Below are 26584 nucleotides of genomic sequence, written 5' to 3' on the forward strand. Positions count from 1 at the left end.
TAGAGTCCCCTAAAACTCATGCTTGATGATGAAAGCAGGATTTCTAGATTAATAATACTGGTTATATGGTTTACTAAGTCCTTATAGTGTATATATTATGAATAGAAATATAATAATTGATCAGCAAACCTCTGACAAGTAACTCAAAGAGGGACACACACATATGTTCACTAAGTCTTAAATCAAAAGAAAAAAAGCATGGCCAGACCAATTGAGGCTAGAGGTGGGGAGGGGGAGAAGACACCATATGAAATTGGAGAATTAAAGGATGCTAGGGACAAAGTTAAGAGCACAAACAATTTCCTATAGCCATGGTTATTCGGCAGGATAACCATGGCTACAGAAGAAAAAAGCGAGCAGAAATGAGCAGAAATGAAAGTGCATTGCATGGAAAAACAAGGGTTTGGGGGTATGGGAGAGAGCTAGGGATGGAAACATACGTTTCTGGGAGTTAAGGGAGCAGGGCAGGAGGAGAGGGGCATCTGGTGAGTCCCCGAAATGGCAGGGAATCGTTTTTTCTCACAATTATTTCCGATAACATCAGCTAACTATATGATGTCTACAAATAACTGTGTCTATCTGTAGTACATGGCCATTAAACCTGTGATCATGGGGAACAAGTTATATTGTAAAAATCATATATGTTTACAGCCACAGTGAAGTAGAGGGTGAAAAATCACTAACCATGGCCAGTGGTCTGGTAGTGTTGTAAAATATAAACTGGGCATGGCTGAATCCCCTGCTCACTTGCTATGGCCTCATATACATGTATAGTGGACATGGCCGAAGGTCATTGCTAGGGGCCTGGTAGCGTTGTAAAATATACAGTGGGCATGGCATGGCATAACTAAAGATCCTGATACACATTTATATTGTCGAATAGCTTGCTGGCTGAATTGGATGATGCTTCAATTTGGCTGTTGAAATAGTTCTTTTTAGCCTCATTGATCTTAGTTTTGTAGGATTTTTCTAGTCACTCCCAGCTTGTTTTGTGGTCATTTGTTTAGTTTTTAAGCCATTCTACTTCACTACGTTTTTTTTTCTTTCTTAAGAGAGATCCGGTGTGAACCATTTTTGATGGTTAAGGTTGGGCCTTACAGTTTTTTCTCGATTAGGTGCTTTCTGGTTGATTAACCTAAGCATCTGCTGATCATATTTTTTGATAATAGTGTCACATGAATCTTTTTTGTTGATGTCAGCTAAGATGCTGTTGATGCAGAGTTGTAGGTCTGCTCTTTCAATATTTTTAAATTTTCTGGAAATAACTTTACTTGCCTTATTTGCCAGTTTTTTTGCTGGGATAGGTAGGTGCATGTCAAAAACTATTTTATAACGGCCTGACCATTATAAAACAATATAAAACGGCTATAACAATAAGCCGGCCCCAGACAAATAATACAAATTTTACACTTCATGATGAGCTATAATCTTACTATTACTTTCTGGTCATTGTATTTGTTTCTTCCTTACAAGATTTTCCTTATGTGTGTCTCAGATTTGTATGCAATGATGCTGTACTTATTCTCTGTATACTGACACGTTTATAGTAAATCTTATACTGTTGGAGTTGATTATAAGTTTACCATGAGTCCATATCCTGATAGGCTTGCATTTATGATTCTACTTGCCCAACGTACCAGATTAAGAGTAGTCTGCATCTATGGTCCATGCTGTTGTGATTGATTCTGTTTATGTATTAACAACAAAACGTCTGCAGAAGGTTTGTGTTGCAATATGCCCATTTTATAATACAAGGAGTAGTTAATTAGAGGCCTACCAATCACTCTTCATAAATTGCTGGTAACACTCTACTCAGGACCCCTTATATTGAAAATGTATTTGCATTTCTAAAGAGTAGTAATGTCATTGATGATGCCATTTGGGATGTCTTTAGTGTTAATCTTTGCAGTGTGCGGCGGTGGTGCTCATTATGGTTCCATAGATTAACACAACTGGAGAATTTCTTGGGTTTTTTTGTTTTTATTTTGCATCTATAACATCACTTTCACAAAAAGATTTCAGTGAATTTCTTAGGAATTTAAGCAGAGCAATTTAACCATAACGTCCCTTTAACTAAACATTTTTCACTGATTTCCATAGGTTTGTATTAGTGCAACTTAACCATAATGTCCCTTTAACAATGGTTTTTCACTGAATGTCATAGGTTTTTACCAGTGCACTCTAATTTCCTGCAACTTCCTAATTTCTCTTTACAAAATGCACACTTAAAAATCATTCTGCCCTGATACTTAATAGCTCTAATGTCCGTGAACACAATAATTAGTCAGCAGATGTAACTGGGACCGAAAACCACCGGGGAGTACACAATATCTTTTTTTTCTTTTATTTAAAACATTATACATAGAGGAACACTACAAACAATTAATAAAACCCAAATATACATTTATATCAACATATCCTTTTTTAATTTTAAAAACTAACTAGCTGTTCCCGGCATATCTTAAAGGTCAATATCAGTTGGTAACTCATACAGTTACTTCTGTTCCGCTTCTTAAATGTTGGAATTACCACTGATTGATTACAGGAAGGGGGCGTAGGTCCCTGTGCCTTATAATGGTAATTGAAAAGGCTAAACATATCAGACAGAAGGAGAGGTATGTCCAGTATAACAACAGTATCTAAGTTCCATCAATCACACGGTCCTCTATCATGTCTCTTTGTAGATGTATTATTGTCAACCTTTCTCTACTGCAGAGTCCCTGTGATGGCATACAATTGCATAATAGCATAATTATAGCAACTACATTCAGATTTAGCTTGTGAGGAGGCATTCTTCTTACAGCATTTTGCTGTTTACAGACTGAAATGCTGAGCAAGTAATTAACTGTTCATTGACACTGGAACTGCCGTGCCCTGTGTGTAGAGAAGTGGGGTTGGAAAGGAGTAACTTCTGAATGTTTGCAATAGTGGAAGGTGGTGGTGACTGCTTAGAACCATGCTGCTGCTGTTTGTTGAAATGGTAGCTGTTGCATCAGCTGAGTATGGACACATGCCTAAGTGTTTTATGTATAGAGATTTTTAAATCATCACACAGTATTATGGAGTATATGAAATACTAAACATAACTGTAGACCCTATGTTATCAAGTCACTTCAAGACCTCAGAGGCACTTAAGCACAACTATCATACAGTGGTTCAAATTCCCTCAAAACTTAGTAAGTACACAGAACCTTACCTTTTATTATAAACATTCACTGCAGATATTTAATAAATGTGGCCAACTTTTTTCATAACTAAAATTAAATATTATATATTTTCATAGAAATGGTATGCACACTTGAACGGCTAGACCTCACAGGCCGTACAAGAGGCTATTGACAGATATCTTTTGTGGTCAACAATTCTCTGTGTATACTGATACTGTGAACCAATTAACTGTGGGGGGACAATTAAGAAGTGCCTTTGTGGCAGCTGTAAAGGCACAAATGAAAAGAATTCCCCCCTGCATTTGTTTTTCCAAGCAGACTCTACATCTTCCCTTGTCCACCTGTCCCAGCACAGTGGTTGGTTCCCCTTCCTTACCCCGTACCTCCTTCTTACCGCCATCTGCCTCCCAAGAAACTAAAGATCTAAACGAATTCAACAACACAAAATGTTCCATGGGACAAAGCCTTTCAAAGTTTGAAAATAGATTGAAAAAAGGTTTTAGTCTTGTAGATTCCATCAATTTTACTTTTACGCTTAAAGTAGTTAGACTTTGAAAGAGTATCCAATATTTCCATTAGCATTCAATTCTATGCTAATGCAAATACTGGAGAATTTGTATAGCACAACAGGTCAAAAGGTGACAAAAATAACATGACTGGGAAGTGTTTCAGCTGCACTCAAGGCTTTTACACTTCCCATTCACATTACACCAGCTAACACCATGACTTCCTTTACATTTCTGCCAGATTGAAGTCAGCGGACAGACAATGGCCCTCATTACAACCCAGGCATTAAGGGTTTAACGGCGCCGTCGGCGCCGTTAACCCTTAACACCTGATTCCCAGTTTAACGCCTGCTTTTAGCAGGCGTTAAAATGCAAGGCGCTAAACCGCCTTGGTGCTAATTACGGCACCGTAATTTACGGTGCCGTAATTAGCACCTTCCCCACTCCCATTATGCCCTATGGGGCAAAAATGGGAATGGGGAAGGGGCCATGGTGAAAGGGGATTTACCGCCCCGCCAACCTTGGAATGGGGCGGTAAATCCGCCATCCACCATGGCGTTAACGTAAATTACGCCTTGGCGGTAAAGTTGAAAACTTACTGCCAAGGTTGTAATGAGGGCCCATGTGTCTGCAGACTACACAGTCAAAAAAGGGACTTTCAACTTTACTGTTTCTTATCTTAATATAATGTTGGCTCTTAAACAAGCCTTTTTTATTTGTCTTAATATGTATATGTACTGTATCTTCTAACACATGCATAAATACATGCTCTTCTTCTTTCATTTTCATTTCGTTCACAAAAACAGTTTCATTGCAATCTGAATATTCAAAACATTTTCATTTAGAAAAATGTTCACTCCATCATGTTGTATTATCTCATTGTGAAAACATGTCATTCCTACATCTTCTAAGAATGCACATACAGCTTTATCGACATTCCGCCTTGCTTTTTGATTTGTGGCCAAAACAAATGAGATTTTTTGAGGAATTCATGAAAATATTAACTCTGCAAAGCTTCCATTATCCTTCTCAAAGTATCATTCCTGGCAAACTGCAAATATAGTCCTGTGAAGAAAGGGCTGGACTCATTGCTGTTGAACTGTGGCGAGTGGACTGCGCCATTACTATCCTGTATCCTGTGCTGCTAAGAGAGGTGCGTGGTCCTTTAAGGTCTGAGACCAGCTGGCCTTAAAAGGCCACCTCCCGCGCCCTTGTGGCGTAAGCCCTGTGGAGAAAGGGCTGGACTCATTGCTGTTGGGCGAGCGGCGCCATGCTGTGCGAGATCCCTTTGAAGAATGCGCACTCAGATCTGCCAGGACTCTCCCGTCCTGAGAACGCGAGCACAGAAAAAACTTGAGCGGCCTGCAGACAAGGGAGAACTCAGTATGACCCAGAAGCAAACCCCCATGAAAGTAAGTCGCTTTTACTCATGCAACTCGACGAGTGAAGAGCCGACTGCTCCAGGAAATGAGGGTGGTATCCATAGTGACCCCCCAATGGATCCGAGTAGAGTGTGTGTGGATCTGGCATTTCGTGCAGAATTGGGTCTGTGCTCCTCTGGCACCTGTACCACAGGCAACATCAATACAAATCATAGAAACAATTTGACTATTACGCCGCTCGTACAACAACTGTCATCCAGTATAATGCCAGGCGACTTAGATCATAACAACAAGCCACTCAATGGTATTGACTAACTTAGAGGCAGTTACATACTTACCCTGTGGGGGGGGGCTGCACAAGCACCCAGGCGTACCTGGGGGCTGGGCTCGGCGCTGTTTGCTCTGACTCTGCGGCCGCCATTGGCGGTGATCTGCCAGAGCACAGTGAAGTGTGTGCGGGAGGCACGCCGCCTGACGTGAGCCCCTCCCTTGAAGCCGGCTCCGAGTCGACAGTGAGTGGTCGCTGTGCTTGATCTGCGCACCCTCACTCTCCACTGGAGGCTGCTAGAGTGGACATGACCGGCGATGATGTGTTCACCGACCTAGTGGACGTGGATCCTCATCTAGGCAATCCCTCGAGCACAAGCTCGCCTGTTCAGCAATGCGAAGCGCTGTCGGAATGGAAATCGAGCGAAGTAAACAACGATGATAGCCCCCGCATAAAGCAAGGAGCCACGAAAGAGCAATCTAATGATGGGAAAAGGGGCCACGGGCTCCCTGGGGGTGGCTAATAACACCTGCTCAGTCTAATTTCCATGAACAAAGCATGTGCCAGCAAACCAGTGAATAAAGTATTGTTCCAATGCAAACAAACACAGAAAACAGCTTTGAAGCGGCACAATGCTGGCTTAAATGATCCAAATGAAGACATATGACCTAATGTTTGCTACAAACGTATGAAGCTGGCTGACAAAGCACCGGGGAGTCCCTTCAGTGGGACCGCAGACAATGATTTATCACTCAATCGGCTGCACTCTCAAAAGAGACTACCACTTTCTAAAAAGGTGGAAAAGACCCCAACGAACCAGCGTGTTCATAATCCTTGTTCTTCGGATTTGACTGCCTCAGACATTCAAGATCTTTCTGACTCCTCCTTTATAGAAAGACCCTATCCTAAAATAAGGCAGGGAAGGGCTCATAGAAAAAAGAATGGGCTGAAAAGAACCACGCAGATCAGTAACCTTGAGCAATCTGAGGCTAGGTTACTACCTGCTTTACAAGCCACAATAATATCCTTCTTTGGCGATATCTTTAGCCCCGTTTATGAAACTATATGAGAACCTGAATGACTCCATGAAGGATCTGTCTACATTGACGACGCTAATAAGTACTAAAGTGTTGTATGTCGAACAAACATGCTGCCAGTCATCTATCAATCTCAACGAATGGATAAAAGGTCTAGATGCAGCATATAAATCCCTGTGTGACCAGAGGAAGAATGATTCAGCGGACAAAAAACTATTGGCTGAAGTGGAAAGCAAAGCCATTTCTCTATTTAAGCATGAGTACCACAGCCTATCAAGTCACCCAAAATGTAATGACCACAACGGCAGGAGCCCATCAAGAAGGAGCCTAAAGTCCCCCTTAATAGAACATAGTGGGGAGACGATACTACACAAAGCTCATGTGGGCAAACATAGTGCCGCAGCGACTGCTTCACATGGTGCTGTGCAGTCTATGACAATTTTGCAATGTCGCGATTCCGATTCGACTGTGCCCGAGCGCTAGCGGTGTGTCACAGCGGCTCAAACATCGTTGAGCAACCCTCCCATACCTATGCAAGGTTCGGACTCCTGCGCATCATTGGCGCACGGGATAATTGTGGAGATTTCCTTCAACTCTGCCTTTGAGCAGGCTAGAGCATGTAAGAGGCAAATGATCACCGACGACCAAATAGCAACAACCTCCTCCTTCACACCTCAATCTACGATGGAACCACAGGGGCCAAGATTGAACCAAGGTGCTGAGAAGCCTGGTGTGTTTTCAATCTTTGGAGGTGGTAATCAGGCCTCTGTGACATTAGCAGAACCAAAAGACAAACCTAAGAACATCAGCAAAACACTGAAAAACCTGACCACAAGGAAAATGAGCAAAAACACAGGTGCAAGAAAGTTCCTGAGGAACATAAATCTAGTGCAAATAGTAACTAAGGACGCTGTCAAAGCTCCACAAACTGAACCCATACAGAAGGTGGACCTAACCAAGGATCCAACCTCACCCCAAGGAGTGGTGGGTATTGAAGAATTAAACAATGAGATACCAGCTGAATTATTAAACATGTCCACATATGATGACAGAGAGCTTGATGAGGTAGCAGACAAAGCTACTGTTGCACAGTACTCGCGAAAAACACGAACGAGCAAGGCAACTTTCCACCTGAGCATCGCAATGACATCAAGAGATGTCCTCGCGTGGCATATGTAAACTCAGGCCGTCAAGTGGACAGGATCTCAATGGAGATGACTGTCGGATCTAAAAGTGTGAGAACTTGTCATTTTGTTGACGGGCCAGCAAGTCTGGAGAGCGGACTATACCCCCCTTCCAGTATGCCATTTATGACAATGCACGAAAAGTGGTCAAAACAATGCTTACCTCAAAAAAGCACCCAGCGTGAAAGAGGTGATTTTGTTGTAACCCACACGTGAGGGAAGGGGGATGTTAACGATATCACCTCCCACCAAGCTTGTAGAGCGGAGAGTGACTCCAACACCAAGAACTCGTACACGACTCAAAGAGGTGACTATAGAGACTCCTGTGAGAAACGGCAAGCGCCTAAAGGAAGTCATGTAAGAAAGACGCACGATAAGACTCAACTCATTAAGGTAATGATCAAGTGTCTCGACCCTAAGGACAAGCTGATACTCAATCGAGCAAACATTATCCGATTATTTTACCTCATATCGGGTATACGTGCAATAACAACAAATGACTTAAAGATCGTAGAATTCCCAAACGAAAGACGCAATGATAAGTTAATTCTCCATGTGTCGTCATCATTGATAGCTACTACAATTATTGAAGCTAACGTAGCTCTATTTTCATTGGGGTTCGAAGTATACAGGATGGAAACATCACGCACGGACCAATCTAACCCGAACGATGGCACCAATCACAACTCGCTAAGCTGCCTGAAACAGAGTACGGTGTTACTCGTCCACAAGAAAAACGAGGAACCTCTCCCACAAGTCAACAAGACTAGGATGGCTGGAACAGGGCAGTCTGCGAGTACCTTGGCCGAGCCTGTACAGCCAACCAAAAATAACAGCAGAATATCAACAAATGAGGAGGGGTGCTCATTTGATGACATCAAATTGCCCATTAGAATCACCATCTGCGGAGACGCATGTCTCGACACGCTGTGCGACGGTGGAACCCAAAGAGCAAAAGTAACATGAGGAAAGGAAGAATGGGGATGGCTAGCCGCCTCACTCAATAAGAATGACAACCAATAATGCCAGGACTCATCAACCTCATCCATATGTACAGTCGCTTCTTGGAATACGCATGGTTTCACGCACTTGTTCAATTCAGATTGGTTGAGTGGCTTGAACATTGTTTGTTTGCAAGAAACTTGGCTAATGGAAGTACCAATCTCACCCGACTATGAAGTGGCCTGCAACAAAAATGGAAAAAGGGCACCTGATGGCCGGCCTGTTAACTCTAGTCAGTAGGGCCTCTGGCCTAATGATTGTAAAGTCTGTTACTTACTCCTCTTTCATTCAGGAAACCACGATAAGAAGCAGAGCCAAGAGCGACGAAGACCCAGATGAAATAACGCTCCTAAATGTTTACTGGAACCATCAGACGGCTGGTAAAACTGAATTCCTGGAGGAGATTATATCAATAGTGGATCATCTGCATGAGTCCAAAGACACAGTGAATATTATGATTTGTGGGGATTTAAACATTGATGTGTTTAAACCTGTGGGAGCGGATAAAAAACTGCTAGCCAAAGAATGGATTGAAGAGATGGACTCAAGACAAATGCAGATGCTAAACGGGAACACATTTGGAGATATACCTCCATCAACAACTTGGTATCGTGCTAACTCAACATCTACAATTGAGTACGTGTTCGTATCCTTCAACCTACATGCCCGAATCAAATCATTTAGAATCACGAAGAACGTCAGCAGTGACCACAGTATGCTAATGAGTGAATTGTAATGTCACTGAAGGAGGGTGCTCCGAGTTGGGACCACAGGGTTTTAGCCGAAGCAAACAGGGTCAGACTACGCCTTGAAACGCATGAGGTCACTCAGCTGTCAACTTCTTACTGCCAGCATAGTACTCAATTGGAATACGACCGGTTATTGTTACAATATAAACCTCGGAATGTGGGGCTGAAAAATGTGAACTTCGCCCAGAAACACTGGTTTGACATTGAGATACAAAAACATAAACGGCAGATGCGACGCGAGATCCGTCACGCTCAATCCCTGGAACCATAGTCTAGAAAGCTGAAAATTAGAGCTTCAAAACAGAGGTATAAGTACTGGCTAAAGTCACACCTACTTTTGACCATTCAAAACGACGCTGAGGCAATGTTAGCCACACTAAAGAACAAAAACACCTGTGAGTTCTGGGGGCTAATTAACAACATGCAGGCTCCGCAAAGATCCCTACGAGTGTGTTTGGTGAGTGAAACAGAGTGGATTTCTCACTTTGACACCTTATATAAAGCACCTAAGGCAGAGGAGCGTGGGAATGCACCAAGTTTCTCACCACGGTCACTTTCCTTCTGTAAAAAGGACATTGTGGAGTTAATCACGAAGGCTAAGAACTCTAGAGCTCCTGGCCCGGACGGCCTCACAAACTGCACCATCAAGCGGCATCCTGAGATCTGGGCTGAGATTTGTGTTGCCTTATTCGAAAGAATAAATAAACTGGGTCGGTCTCCTAGATCTTGGAAGACAGCAATTATCGTGCCGATATTTAAAAAAGGAGACAGATCAAATCCTAAAAATTATCGGCCAATAGCATTGTTGGATGTATTGGGAAAAATGTGCGCCACTATCCTGCAGCAAAAACTAATGGACTGGCCAGTAAAAACATCTCATGTAGATGCCCGGCAGGCCGGCTTCGTCAAACAAGTAGGTTGCTCTTTGAACCTGTTGTTACTGAACCTGATAAAAATGGAGGCCCTGAAAGCAAATACAACCATGTACTTGGCGTTTATTGACTTTTCAAGCGCCTTCAACACCGTTGATAGGAACCTACTGTGGTCTAAATTGCAACAGTGGGGTTGCCCTCAAGATCTAGTAGAGGCTATCCAGGAGCTTCACACAGATACATCAATCAAGATCCATCTAGATCCATCCGCTATCATCTGCGATTAAAACTTACAATGGAGTAAAACAGGGATGTCCTCTCGCTGCAGCCATATTCACTCTATATATATCAGATATAGGCATTGCAATCGACGCTGTAAATTCCTTCCTGCCTAAAATAAATAAATCACATGTAAGCTGGCTGCTTTACGCCGATGACTTATTAGTAATGGATGTAACACCTGTCATTCTACAAAGGAAACTTGAGGCCATCCAACGATACGTAAAAGAAAATCGGCTGTTGATTAACATAAAAAAATGCAAGATATTAGTATTTAGGAACAGGAGACGGCGCGTCTCGAAAGGCGAAAAAAAAATGAGGTGGTTCCTAAATGGGGACGCTATGTTGACAGCAATAAGCGTAAAATACCTGGGAATGGTAATAAGCTCCTGTATCAACAACGGTCCTTGGATCGTAGACACTAAAAGGAAATGTGTTCAGTTAGCTAGTCAAGCCCTAATTATGAAAAAGACATTTGGGAAACTCTCGCTTGAACCCTTGTGGCTGCTTTACCAACAAAAAGTCATTCCTGTGTTGATCTATTGGGCTGAAAACGCACTGGGCTGTTCCCACGAAGTATGGTCCTCTCTTGAGAACCAATTCTGGACGAATGTTCTAGGCCTGCCCAGGGGGACAAAGACCGTCTGTATAAGATACGAACTAGCCTTAATATCTATCCATGCAAGGATAAGCTAGAATCTGTTATCCTTGCCCTTGCAAAAACATCCCTGTTTAAAATTCTTCACAAGACATAAATATAAGATCAAAAAGCGGTATCTCAGTGTATGCAGAGATGTGAAGGCGTGTTGGAAGAATTCAACATCACGCTAACCTTGCTCCATGAAAACCCCAATGCTGCGAAATTGAAAATCTGGCGCCTCGATTGGGATCGAACTTGCACAGAACGAATGACGGCAACCCTGATGACAGACGCACCCGCAGAAGCCCGCGCTTTTAATAAAACCCAACGCTATATTATTGTGTTCTTCGAATTAACCTGTTTAAAACCAAAGAACGTTTAAGAACTTGGAGCCACAATAAGAACCTAAACCCCACGTGCAGATTCTGCACAAAAGAAGCAGAATCACCTATGCACCTAGTGCTATTTTCCACCTGTCTTCGAAATGAGAGAACTGTGTACCTGGGACCAGGGCCGGTCTTTGTGTCAGGCAGCTCAGGCGGCTACCTGACGTCAGCCAGCCTCTAGGGGGCGCTGCGCAGCAGTGCTCTGAGTCCTGCTGCAAGCCAATCTAGGCTGGGCCACCCGCACCAGCAGCCAGGCCTTGATTTCGACGTCGTATGGTGCAGTGAGCATACTGAGCACTGCTTCAAGCTGCAGCCTCTGCCCTCAGGCAGGGCAGCAGCAATTAATATATTAGCAATTAGCAACATTTGTTGGTTGCTTTTCACTTCCCCTCCCCCCGCCAGGGGCTCCATGGCTCTGGCGCCAGCCAGGCCTATGGGCACACATGTGCGTGATTGGTGCTGGCTGCTGGCGTTGTTGGCAGCCCCCACCATGCGAAAACAGGAGCGCCGAGCGAGTGGAGTGGATGCATGCACACCGTATCTGGTAAGTAAATGTAGTGTCTGTGTTTGGGGCGAGGGTGACTCAGGCATGTTGTTCACCCTGCCCCTCCGCAGGGAGGAGGAGGTTAGTGTCGCAGCATGTTGAGGGGCGCTCGATCGGCCAAGTTGTCTCCTGCTTGGGAGCACTCATTTATGTCTGCCCTCACCAACAGCCTGCTGTTCGCTGCCACATAAAGGCTTGTGAGCACATTTTGGTGAGGGGGATTTTCATACACATGCGCTCCCCACCACAGCCTTTAATATTCCAAAAAGCAGTGTCCAAGGATGCCTGTTTCTACCATTAACTGGTCACCTGACGGGCATGACTTTGCCTGGAATTAGCTCCAATCACGATGGGGGAAGGATGATCAAAGTTACATTATACTCCTTTTGCTTACATTATTTCCCTAAAGGTTCATGTATTTGCCACGTTCCTTTATTTTAGTTTGTGTACATTGTAAATCATCTCTGTAAATCTGACTTTTTCCAAATCCAAACATTAACGCATTAGATTAGTCCCAACCAGACATGGGAAGAGGTGCTCAATTCTTCCTGGGCACTTGATTGATCAACTTGTTCCTGGGCACAGTGCCTTACCTGCACAAGCTCTAATTCAAACTACTCAAGTCCTGTTTTGCCATCAAATCGAGGATTCTTTAATAATTGGACTGAACAAATGTGTGTACATAGTTTTTATTTATTTTGAACAAAACAGCAATATTAATGGGGAAATATTAGGATGTGTCTTGCAGATGACAAAGAATTTCAGGGCTTTGGCTTTTAAAATGTAGGCAGGTAATGTGTTGTCCTGCAGAAGCCCTGCTTTTAATTTTGCTGCAGCCAGATAGCAGTAGGTAGCAAGTATTATCCGCGGTCACCACAAGACTTTGAGAGTGACAAACAACATTATTTTCAGGCTTGATGGTCTGATATTACCACTACTGTTATCTGAACTTCATGAAGCGGCCCAACTATTTCCAGCCATTCAGAGCCACAAACAAACAACTGCAACATAAAAAAAACATAACCGCTGTTCCTAAAGTTGATAATTGTCACATTTGCGACTGCCATAACGCTGCTTACCCTAAGCTCTGCCTCCATAACCCATCCACTGTAGACACTCTGTCACTCCTGCCCAAAGACCCATCACCTTAAATCTGCCACACGTGCGGCTGGAATGTGCATGCTCTTAGGTGGCCCATGATAGAAAGGCTGAACTGATCTCCCTGCTGTAAAATAACGTGTGTACAGCCCGTAGATGTGGCGCAACTGCTGAGGACCCATACATATCCTTTCACATAGTGTATACTTCCACTGGTCTCCCCTGAAGCGCTGCTTGCAGTGCTGATGAGGCCAATCTCTGGGTTGAACCTGAGGGGTCCAGACCTTTAGATGTGTGGTTGGTGCTGGGACCCCCTATAGGCGGACCACCTGAGTATACTAATGATAGCATCACAGTGAAGTGTTCTTGTAGCAATCTGGCCTCTGGCATAACTATCATAGTCCTAGGCGCTCAGTGAGGCTTGGTACTACGATACTGCATCTGCCCCTCCACCACTTCTGGCCTTGGAACCTCGCCAACATCACTAGGGGCAATGGACAACACCATAAAGGCTTGATGGACTCCTTTACAAGTACCACCCATAAGGATGTAGGGGTGGGGACGCTGCGTTGACTGAGCCGGTAGAGGCCCCTTCCAATGCCACCAACATGGACCCCTATATAGCGCTTACATGAGGAGTGCCCTGCTGAGTGCTGTTTGGCTGTGGTGCTCAGGAGAAAATATTTCAAGAAGAAAATAAAAAACTTGCTACAGAGCGCAGACACTATTTTGCTACCAGTACCAGGTTGATTGTAATCCCGAAAAGTCTGCTCAGCTGTCGGGCGTGGGAATACATTGGTTTTCGGTTAAGTATGATTGGTGACACTTACCAAATATGGTTGGCTGTAGGTATGCATGCGTGATGCACTGTCAGTGTATGAACTTGAGTCTAGGGTATTTAAAATCTGGCCGCATTTGACTCTCATATTTTTCTGTAAAACGCAAAACCCCTGTACTATATATACTTCCGAATTGCTTTTGGTCACCCATGACCTTGTGCTTCTTGTTAGCCTAAAGAAATTGCTTTTGGTCGCCCTTGACCCTTTGCTTGTAAATTCGAATTTGAAGGATTTGTCGGCTGCTACTCCCACCACACTTAATCTGCATACTTTTTCTCATTATCAGCCCTTTTACTGAACACCTGCTCCTGCTGTTCCATCCTCGTCCCACCCTACTCTCCTCTTCGTGCATCTACCTATCCCAATAGAAAAAAGGCTGTCTGGTTGCTGTGTCTCAACTCCCTCATTGGCTTGCACCGTCCATCTTGTATCATGTACTCCCCTTTCTATCTCTCTGCCCGCTAACTCCTCCACAGACCTCAACATGGTCCACTGGCATGCCCAATCCATCTGTAGCAAAATGTGTTTGCTCAAGGACCATTTGGACTTCTACTGCCCCGAACACACTGTGATGGCCGTCACTGAGACAATGCATAAATTAATTTTCAAAAATTGATTGCCAAATATGTGACATGGAGCAGCAGCAGTGCAATGGGCTGGTGGTGGGCCAATCTAGGTCTAGCACTGAACTGGCCCGGGCCGTCCGCCAGACATTATGGGGCCAAGATTAGTTTGGGCACTGGCACTTATTTTTTTACAAATGAAGCTGGCCGGAGTCGCATCTAGATAGAATTGTGAATGTTAGCATATGCCACACCTAGATGGAACTTGGATGTTAGCATGTGCCACACTTAGAATTGAGAACATTAGCCTGCGCCGTACCTAGATAGGATTGTGAAGGTTAGCGAGTGCCACACTTAGATGGAAATATGTAGGTCAGCAAGTGCTACACTTAGACAGAACTGTGAATGCTTGCATGTTAAATGTCATATAACCCACTAACCAATATAAACTCAAACTCCCTGCATACTTTTCTAAAAAAAAAACTCACACAACCATCTCTCGCACAACAAGCTACATGCACTTCACCGCTCTGCAACAACACATAAGCCTCACCAACAGCACACGCGGACTGACACTGATGCAATACTCGCACCAAAGCTCAGCACCTGGTATCTACAGAGTTGAAGCTGCCAACAGTACACCACTCCTCTCACTATCCTACTCTCTATTCACCTTACTAACCCATCCCACCTTCTCGTTTATAGATCCGCCAGAGCGCCTGGGGACCAATTCCGTTGGTGACGGTGTGCTATATAAGTACCTTTAACATAACATAACATAACCTATATGCATCCCATCCCGATTCCTTGTGAGCATCACCGAGACAAGGCCCAGGTGCGGGGTGCTGCTGCTGCCTGCATATATGGAACAACATGCCTGATGCAATCACAGGATGAAACTTCTCCCTGTGCTCTTTATTCCTTCTGGACCTGAGTGAAACTTCATCGCTTCGGGCTGGCGGGCTGTGATTTCTATTTACTGAGCTCGGCTCAGGGCTGCTCTGTTGTTATTAGGTCATGTGGTGGAGTTGTGTTCCCGTTAATCCCCAGGTGAGACTGTGTGGCCTGCACCCAGTAGACTCTGATGGTGTTGCTCGGATCCCCTTGTCTCCAGGGTCTCCTGTAATTCATACTAAGATACAGGGAGAGGGAAGAAATGTCCCGTCCGTGGCTGAAGTTCACTGTTTTAAATACACTGTCAATGCTTCCATTATTATAAGCATTGCTCGTATCTAAATGTAAAAACCTTTTTCTTTGAATATCTCCATGATTGTCTCCTTTTTTTTCTGTGCTCAGAAGATGGTGCCCAGGTCAAAGGATTTCCTAACAAGCTGAATATAATGCATGTCCCTCCCGCCCCCTGTTCATTTTTGTGTTTCAATATTATCCACTCTTCACAAGATGAGCTTGCACACCTGGAGGTCGCTTGAGCCTCAACTAATGTTTCTGTCGGTGAGTTTTATCATCAAGTGAATGATTTCATGGAAACGAATGGGGATAGTCTGAACTCATTGCGGAGAAATGGATATCACCCAGCCAAACACTGGAAACTGACACCAAGAAAGCAAGAAATATAAATCACAATAAGGACGACATACTTGTGCTAGTTCCCATAATGTACAGACCTGAAAAGGGAAGTCAAAGGAAGATCTAGAAATTCTTAATCGTCTGATGTAACTGAAAGCAAATGCTGATAATTCTGGGGCTCACGTTTGTACATGAACCATAGTTCTTATGGTACATCATTTAAATGAAGGACGCTGTTCCCATTTCTTTGGAAGTAGAGTGGAAATCTGCTTCTGAAACTGTAGGGAGTCTTCTAGCCCAGTGTTTAATAATGTATTTCAAAGCCAAGTCACAACTAGTGTTTACGCCTGGGCCCCTCTCTGCTTTGGTGAAACGCAAGACTGTTATCGGAACTGCTGGTGGACAAACCGGTCGTTCAGAGATCATCATATTCAATAGAGTCAACAAAACCAAACTGCCTCATTACAAGTGTGGCTAATACCCTGCCAAACTAGGGTACCTTTGCTGCTGGCAGTAATTATTATTATTATTATTGAGTTTTTATACTGCGCCAGTTCACCACCACAGTGGCCTCAAAGTGTGTAAACTGTTTCCAAGTTAGGAGCCTTCAGTCCTCCCTGGGAACGCAGGCCCCTAGTCTGCTGAAAGGCAGTGACCAGAAAATAGTGGCATAAAAGAGAAGAGTGTGTTGTAATAGTAAGTCTCTGTCTGATTAATGATGTGTGTTGCTCCTGATTCTAAAGTAACATATGACTTCATTGGGGAGTGGCCGTATTATCGCACGTGGTAATTCCTGCCAGCACCATTTTTAGTATTGGCAATATCTTCATTTGGCAGCAAGTGGGTTTCTTGGCTATGGATTTCCAAAGCCTGCAATCAGACGGAGTGGTAAAACAAGCTGTAACAATACTGCTGCCTGTTTGTACTGCCACAGACAGCCTCAATGAAGCTCAAAGTCAACAGAGTCGCAAACTGAAGCTATACACATGGAACATGTGTGCAGCAGAAAGTGTAACAGTCCAGGAAAAAACTAGAAACTATTTTCTCCTTCCTCAAACATACTTCAATTCCAGGTGTCAAACTAATCATCCACTGCAGTGTGGCAGTTGCAGAGAGGTACACTAGCATCCCACATGACCTTGGACAGCAAGATGTTGAAGCTTTATTATTACAAGTTACAGACATTGAAGCCAATAAAGAATTTCTCATGAGTCTTCTTGATTTCATCTCAAAGAACTCATGTTTCAAATACGTTGGCAATATTATTCTCAAATATCAGGAACGGCGATGGGCGTTACAATGGCACCAGCGTACGCCAACTGTTTTATGTATCAGTTTGAAACCACACATGTATTGAATAACCCCAGATGGAAACAGCATTTTAAAATGTGGGTCTGATACATAGATGATATCTTTGGTGTATGGACTGGCAGTAAGAAGGACCTCCAAGAATTCCTGGTATACCTCAATGAAATCGACCAACGTATCCAATTCACACTAAAAATAGGTAATCCCAACATCCACTATTTGGACGTCCAAACTGTCATCCAGGACAACAGAATAACTACTACACTTTATACCAAACCTACAGATCGCAAAAATCTGTTGCACGGTATGAGCTTTCATCCTCCTAAGACTCTACAGAATCTACCATATGGACAAATGTTGCGTATTAAAAGGATCGTCAGCAACCCAGAGGAATGCCAGCTGCAGTTGCAGAAACTGCAAGAAAAATTACAATTAAGAGGCTATCCAGAAACAGACCTAACAACCGCCCGCAATAAACTGACGCACTAGAACGTGAACAACTGTTTTTCAAGAAGTCTGAACAGAATAGTCCTGAACTCATTTTTGTGACTAAACACTCTATCCAAAGCAAGCAAATTAAAGCCATCATACACAACAGATGGAATGTGCTCACCAGCGATGAAAGAACCGCAAAACTATTTCCTACTCCACCGGTATTTGCATACCAAAAGAGTAGTAATCTACGGAATATGTTAGTAAACACCAAGGACAGAAGACCACCAACTAGACCGGACAAGTTTCCTGGAACCTACCCATTCATGAGCTGTGGCAACTGTAACAATATCATCAAAGTTAATACAGTTACACACCCACCACCTACAGGCAAGAAAATCACTTTAAAACAACACGCCACCTGTTTATCAGAGAACGTCATTTATGCGATCAGATGTCCCTGTGGGAAGTATTACATAGGAGAAACGTCTCATGAAATTTGCATTAGGATGAATGAACACAAATCCAACATCAGGAACAATAACAGAACATCAGCCGTTGCAAGACATTTCAATGACAATGGACATTCAATAAGCCAACTAAGATTTCTGGTACTAGAAGTGTTACCCCTGAAAGGTCACACACGGGATACTAAGAAATGGAGAGTACAGAAAGAAGCAATTTGAATAGACAGGCTTGATTCATTATCACCAAATGGGATGAACGAAGAACTTGACCACAGCTGTTTCCTTTAACTGTAACAACATTTATGCATGAACAGTCAGAAATACAGATGTTATACCCTAATGATTAGGTTCTGCACAATATTACAGGGCATACATACTTTTAGTGAATAAGTAATCGATTACACTTTTGACGCTCATTTATTGCAGCTACCAGCATAGTTACGTGTGCATAAGCAAAGTATTTAAAAATCATCCATTTTCCCCTTTGACACTCCTATCACTGTCTCTTTTTTGGTTACTCTAGTCTACTTACCACGTATCTTAGATGGTATCCTCAGCCATTCATAATAGGGGAGCTGCTCATGAGTTGCCCCACATTTAAGGTTCTTTTGGACCACCTCCACTGTTAAGCTAATATCGTTTGACCCATTTTCTCTTTTTATGCAAATTGATTCAGTAAAACGTATTTCGGGAAACATTTACAGTGTATAAGAACCATGAGCTCTGTTTTGGAGACTCCGATTGCACAAACTACTAGACACGATCATATTTCGGCACTACTCGACTAGATCTATGGAACCAGACCGCTCCACCCCCCTCTCTCTCTTTTTTTCACTCATCAGCTTGAGCGTCCAGAACTGCATGACTTTATTCATGCAGTTACATTTTAATATTATTTATATTCTATTGTGGAAATATCACGTACATTTCATTTCACACCTTTTCTCAAATTAGTTTAGAATTAATCCATTATATAATTTATGTATTCTTTAATCTTATTACTCAGGTCCGTGCATTCGATACGAGTCAGACAAATGTACATCACAACTTGAGCAGATACTTTTTCTGACCACAATAGACATTACAACATGTCTGCCTCTTTTTTACACGGCACTAGTTGTCTCTATAGCAACGTAACGTAAACAACTATAAAGACAAACCACACGAAGCGCGTGCCCTTGCGGCGTCCTTCTCGGATTCCTCACCTGCGGTTGCTAGGTAAGATACTCGACCGATCCCATCACATTTAATTGCTGTTTTATGGGTCAGAACTCTGTTAGTTATACTATATTAACTTATAACGTATATATTTTTCACAGCATTGAAACGCGGCTAGCAACGTGTTCAGCAACACATATTTTCGGAGGCTAAACAGCTGCTTTTAAGACTCGGCATCATTTGCACTTTCAGGTTAGTGCACCACTACAGTACCCACAATCAATTTTATACAATCTAACTATTCGATTCAGCTAAACTTTTCTTTTTTTTTGTTTCCCTTTGCCTTCTTTCCTGTCTCGCTTTCTCTCATCATGTTGATTAATGGATACATCTAACTTTCTGAAAACCTTTTACGGTTTGGCATGTATGTATCAATTATGTACTTTTACACACGTTGGGATATATTAATTACCTTATTTAATTTTGGATATGTGATTTGTACTAATTTGTCTACCGTGCGTACTTGAATGTAATTCCTTTTTGAACTTGCTTATACCTGACCTAATTTGAATGTGTAACATACCCATTGGGGATATCTGTTGGTATATATTGGATATGTCTACATGGTACTATACTTACCTACATATACCATTACTGTTGTTAATGCATAACGTATTTATGGTGAATTGTGGGTCACAGATCCGCACTTTGTTAGGTGTTCGGATCCCATGAGTATACAAAAGAGCTGGCCCTGACGAAGTACTCTAAATCCGAAATGCATAGGCCTGAATGAGCTCTTTTTCACATCTGCTCTGACTAGCAGTAAGCTGCTAAGCACTTAAAATATGAATAAAAACTCTTAAGAAAAATGAGGCAATGAGTGTAAACACTGCATTTGAAGATTTATTACTCCAGATCAACTAACATTAAATATTCACACCACGTAGTGGTGTCTTGGGTGTGCAGCCTGCACTGCTGGCTTAACCGCCTTGGTCTTCTCCCTTGTCTTCTATTGTGTGCCATTTCACGGAGGCACCTCTCCAGCGGGTTTGCACCCCTCCTTTGAACTACATTTACATTAGCTGAATTGAATGAACTGTAGTAAATATCGGTGGTGCACGTTCACTCAAAACCATTTGTAGCTGCAGAGAGGTTAGCCATCCTGGGCAAGCTCTAGGCGCTAGGCTGTGACAGATAGGATTCTTGGACCCGAGTCCCACCTATAGACTCCCTTCAGCACTGTCAGGTTGTTTGTGATTCTGGCTGCTGGCGTGAAGTATTTCATCCATGCTTTTCACTTTACACTGACAGTGTTGGAGACATACGCAAACCCAAAGAACGGCTGTAGAGGCCCAGCTCTGGGAACTTGGGAAAGAGCAAACTCTGGTGCTCACATGCGAAGGAATGCAAAGCCATGTGAACAATATCGCCTCCATTTTCGCTTTAGGTCACATTAGGTACGCGGGGTACCAGTTCTTGACTTTTCTTATTCTCTGCCCACCAGTCAGATTCCTGTGGAGAATGGAGAGACACAGCATGATCCAGGGGGCACCTTACATCTCAAAGCTGCAGTGACAGCGCTGTTTGACTGAAGCTGTAGTGTTTGGTTCCAAGTACTGTTGCATCCTGTGTGTGCTGTCAGCTATCTGCTGTCAGGCGTGTCTCCAATGCTAAGGGCGCCTCTGTATTTAAGGGCACATTTTTATAACTAAAATGAATCCTACAATAAATACAGTGGAAAAAATGATAAACTGGGTGTTGGCGGAAATGTGTCGCTCCCTCATATCTGATAGGATTCCTGTCCCCCACTTTTACTTAACCAGTATACGGGAAGCTGCTGTCACTCAAGCGCTGAGCAAACTGAAGCCCACAGAGTCAATAAATAACGTGATCCTGGGTGAACTCTGCAGTTTTGCATAACCCTGTTTGTAGTTGATGTATATAATGGCTCCTTGCAGAGTGGTGCTGCTCTTGCCACCTTGCTCATTTCACTGATCAAGCATCTGTTGAAGAAAGCTACCCTATATCCCAAAGTTCATGGTAAATATCGTCCTCTTAGTATTCTCTCTTCCTCTGCCTGGCGTCTTGCTGTAGGAAGGGGTAAAACAACCACCAGTTCTCTTTGAAGGACACCACCTTCTCTGTTCTTTTCAATCAGGTTTAGGGTTTCAACATGTCACAGAACCTTCCCTGGTGGAGGTTTGTGGACAAGTTGTTGGCCATGGAATATTTTGGGGGTGCCATATTTATTGGTGCTCTTGCTCTTTTCTGTGACCTTCAGTACTATTGTCATATTTGTTGTTCGTCGCTTAATGAGACCTGGAGTTAATGAGGTAGTTTTATTGCTTCCGGGGTGTAGGGGCCTCAGAAGTGCTCCTTGGGAGCCATTCATCATCTTAACCATATGCATACGTGGTGTACCCCACATACTCCCCTACATTGTCCATCTCAGAAAGTGTCTAATCTGCTCACTAGGACTTCTTAGTCCTTCCATGTTATCCTAATTGGTATTTGTGTTGCACACACCTGCCACAGGTGTGGCATATATTGGCATATCTGGAAAGAGTGGTGTAACTTGGGGCTTCGTAGGGAGGGTGTGCCACTCAAGGATGGCCTGGGAACCAAAAGAGGCCCTGGAAATCAAGTGGTCCCATATTATACATTTTCAGCAAGCCCAACCTCTTCCCTGTAAAATATACGGAATAAAACAGGTTACAACACAAGAGGCCCAGGGTGCAGACAGGCCTACTGTTTATCGGGACATCCCCAGAGTTCCCTCTAGGTTCTATCTGGTTCTTAAGGAAGTGCCCTATTTAAAACATTTGTAACACATTTTTTGGTTGTCATTTTTAGGGGTCGGATGTGGGCGGGGGGAGCCAACGATGCTTCCCGCCTGGGGTGCAATCTGGTGTAAGACCGGCCCTGCCTGGGACCTTGGAGCATATGCCACCCGTCCCTGTGTGCTGATGAATGGTGGGGTCACATGTTCAATGGAACTGATTTAAAACTTTTAATCCCACTAACGCACTTTCTAGCCATAATTGAAAATCGTCTGAGCCTGGTCTCCGGTGCACAAGCATCCGAACAGGATTAAATGAGACCAGGGCAAACTTGATGCTTATATGTGCCAGGGAGTGGAGATTGGGGAGATTGGTTGGCCTGTATGGAATCCCCACGGCAAGCTTGTGTGAAGCGTGGTACCTTGTTTGTCTTTACTATTGGAACGGCCACAATAAAAGACGGACGATAGCCGTTTTTTCTTGTTCCCGAACCCCGGATGTGTATTTGCTTCCTGTCTTGAGCCGGTATTTTGGCAGGCTTCGAGGTAAGGCGTTAGTCCGGGCTTCACGTTTTCTGGCTTAGACGCTATAGATACGCGCTCACTTTTCGCTCGTATTTTTTTTGCATTTGTAATTACAGATCGGATTTCCAAGCCAGAGGTCTCCGCGACTTTGGAAGAAGTGTTGATTTCTACTCTTCTACTTAATTACATCGCACTTGAAGAGTGCGCATGAACGAGTGGATATTTTTATAGGTAAAATGCACTTTTGGCTTTTACCATTAACACAGTATTTTTTATTGTCAAAATCTTAATTATTTACTTATATTATGGTTTTCCGTTCTTATCTATCTTTTTTTAAGAGAAGTACTATGGCATGCATTGCTGAACCTGAAACATGTTTTGAATCATAAGTGGTCAGACCAAAGGTATTTATTTCTTCTCTTGTTTGTCTTAATGATTGAGATAGATGATAATTCCGCGTTTACATCGTGGCTAGGCATGGAACTTATATCGTTTTCTTACATTTTACTTTTTCCTATTAGACCCATTCCGGGGAATGATTACCATTTTCCAGAGGTTCTGGAGTCTATGAATAACCTTGCTTGTGCAGATATTGTTCGTGCGACATGTCGGTTTGATTGGACTATGGCATTTTTTAGGGTGTGGGGATGTGAGATTGGGTATGGAGCCATTGCATTAAGGAACTGTGTTTAAGACTTAATGATGTCTTGTTGTGACCACTGACCCTAAATCAGTTAGGGGTCCTGATGGACTAGTAACATTCTGCATATAGATATGCTGGAATATTCGCCATAATTATACATTTGGTGAAATCTAGGACTGATCTCATTTAGATGGTCCCCATCTTGGGCTTAAACTTTGGGTATGAGGCTAATTACTTACAGTGCTCCCCTAGTTTTGATCTTTCATAGTGTTGGACAAATTGAGTGAGAAGGAATAGGAGTTGGTATTTTAATTTTATTTATATCTGTTTTGTTTTTAGAACCTTGTTAATGTTCACTTATCCTGATGAAGACAATCACAATCTGTCAAGTTGAAACTATTGCTCAACTGGGAAGCCCTGTTTCTAAAGAAGACCTATTCTGTTGGGCACCGATAGTCGATACTTTTGTTTGGAGTGAACTACTGTTTGAATTACAGCAGAATTAAATTGAAATTTATTGTTAAATAATGTAATGTTTTATGAATTATACTAGTTGGGAATGAATGAATGAATGCATGATGTTAGGATGTTTTGTTTTAAGAAAGAATTAATTAAAAATGTTCTATGATTTTGATAATGTTATACTTAAATCAGAATAAAATAAAATAATGATTTAATACATATCTCCTCCTTCCTCTCTCGCATCAGTTTTTCCTTCATCACCCTGGTACCACTTTCTGTTTCATATCAAATCTTACCCCAAACACACCGCAGGCCTTGGGTGGATATAGGCAATGTAGAAATGTGCCCGGGGGCAGACGAAAGGTCCAGTTGAGTGGAAATGCAGGGAAGAATAGAGGCAGGGCCTCGTTGTGGGCCTTGGTTGTCTGGGCTGGCTCTCGCCTCACGGTTGTTCCAATTGGCTGAAGAAGGCCAAGGCAACCAATGGGAGAGGGGGCAGGGCCTGGCCCAAACTCAGGAGCAAAATAACTGTATATGGATTTGCGGTCCAGCCATCTTGAAAGGCCTGGAGGTGATGCAGTGCCCAGTGCACAATGGCACACGTGGAGAAACCAGAGATGGTAGAGTGCAGAGTGTAACAATGCTTGGCCTCAGGGAGGCAGAATCAGATGTTGCATTACCTTAAAAGTTAATCAGCCCAAAGACAAAAGTCAGCAAACAAAATGAGAAACTGTTGCAACATTTCTCAAATCTTACCCCAAGCACATTGCAGGCCTCAGGTGGATGTAGGCAATGTAGAAATGTTCCGGGGATAGACGAAAGGTCCAGTCGAGTGGAAATGCAGGGAAGAATGTATTGAGACTCCTGCCATCCGTGAACATCTGTAATGTCTGCGGCCTCGGCAGTTCTCTTCCATTGCAGGGTATGATGAAAGGGCCTGGATGGCATTTGCAATGCATTCACAAACAGACTTATAAACATGGGACAATCCTTCTACACTTTTTACCCATCTCATCTCAGTTCAACAGTTCAGACATACCTTTGAACCCTGAGAGTGCATTTGTCCTATGAATCACGCTCTCCTCTATCAGAAAGTACAGAGCAAACGTTTACAGATTTCTATTTGCAGATTCAACAACATTCCACAATCTATATCTAAGAAGACATACTACAGGTATTATTTAATTAGAAACATTATTTTTGTACCAATTTTTTTAATAATATACCTTAAACCACAAATATTGTCTGTTGCTGCAAAACCTCATTCACTGCAGCAACAATTACTACTTTAAACAAGCATTTAGCCAAACAATACCAACAGTTTTTGATTTTGTGTAGGCATGGGAAAGTTACTGTCCAGGCACAGCCATAGTGGTATTAACTAGCCATTGTTAGCAGCAGATGCAAAATGTTGCGAGTACCTGGGCATCTAATAGCATTGCCTGGCAAAAGCTTAAACCGTATGCAGCCAAGAAATGTTGGCTTTGCAAATGCTTGTTTTAAACAGGACTTCAGTAAAGGACACACAGAGTACTTATAAATCACTTGGCTGAAGGCAAACCTTTAGACATTATTTTTATTACACCCGTAGCTTATTTATATATCAAATTAAGCCATTAACTCTCAGAAAAGGGCTTTCAGAAAACACTGCCACACACTTTGAATGCAAAGCCTGATCCAACACTGCTGTCTTCACCAATGCCTCTTTAAGTGTTTTAGCTTGCTTCAATCAACCATTACCATCAAAGGTTCTTGTTAAGTGGCTGTTAGTGTTTTATTAGAACAGTTTTGTGATGGTTAATGTTTTAATTGACGCTGCCTTCATATAGTGACTTTTGTAAGAACTATGTGTGTCTTTTAGTTAACTGATGAGGAGATGATTGTAACTAAGACCAGGAAGGATAGGCAGATAACTTTCATGGTCCGGAAACCATTTGTGGGACAATATGCATGTTTCTCCATGGGATGCTTGCATTTTATAAACAATGGTTCTGCCCAGTGGTCCTGTATAGCCTGCATTGGCATGTGAGGACATAAATTACGTTGAATAGGATTCAGGGCTTTCTTCGGTGAAACATTTTAGGCCTCCCACAATACACCCATATGGAATATTTACAATTAGAAATTGTGCTCATTTCTTTAAAAACAATGACACTAAAAAGACTGGGGAACTTTACATTAAAACTAGACTGGCCCCTATATGCCTGTTGTTGTCCTTGTTGGATAAATCATATACAAAGAGTCATCAATGAAGGGTGAACCCTGTATAAAGTTGCAAAATGGCCTCTTTGAGTCCTTAAATTGGTTCCCAGATTACAATCGAGGTAAAAACTTGGAAATCATTAAGGGAGTCTTTGTAAGGAGACTTGAAAGATGGGAGTGGGCTCTTAATAATGACCATGTATCCCAATTGCATGTGTATGTCCCTGTTGCTTCTATTGTACAATGGTATAAGAGACCCCAGACCTATATCATACAGTGTCTTGACCCGGCGATACGAAGGTTACGTCTGTAAATTTGCTCAAATCAGCTCCCAGTAGGTACAGTTTACGGTGGTAGGTGGAAGCTGCCTAGTGAATCATGGTTTTGTAGAATGTGCATACTACCAGACAGGAAAGAGACTGTCAACTATATGTTTAGTGAGTAACCGAAATTAGGTCCATTGTATATCGTGACGCTTGGTAATTTTGTACATGATTATGATTCGATTAAATCGCAAGACCTTTGGAATTACTGCCTTAACACTAACTTGACAGTGGTGCATATT

Source organism: Ambystoma mexicanum, chromosome 5p (assembly GCF_040938575.1).
Source record: "Ambystoma mexicanum isolate Mex_15411 chromosome 5p, UKY_AmexF1_1, whole genome shotgun sequence".
NCBI classification, from domain to species: Eukaryota; Metazoa; Chordata; class Amphibia; order Caudata; family Ambystomatidae; genus Ambystoma; species Ambystoma mexicanum.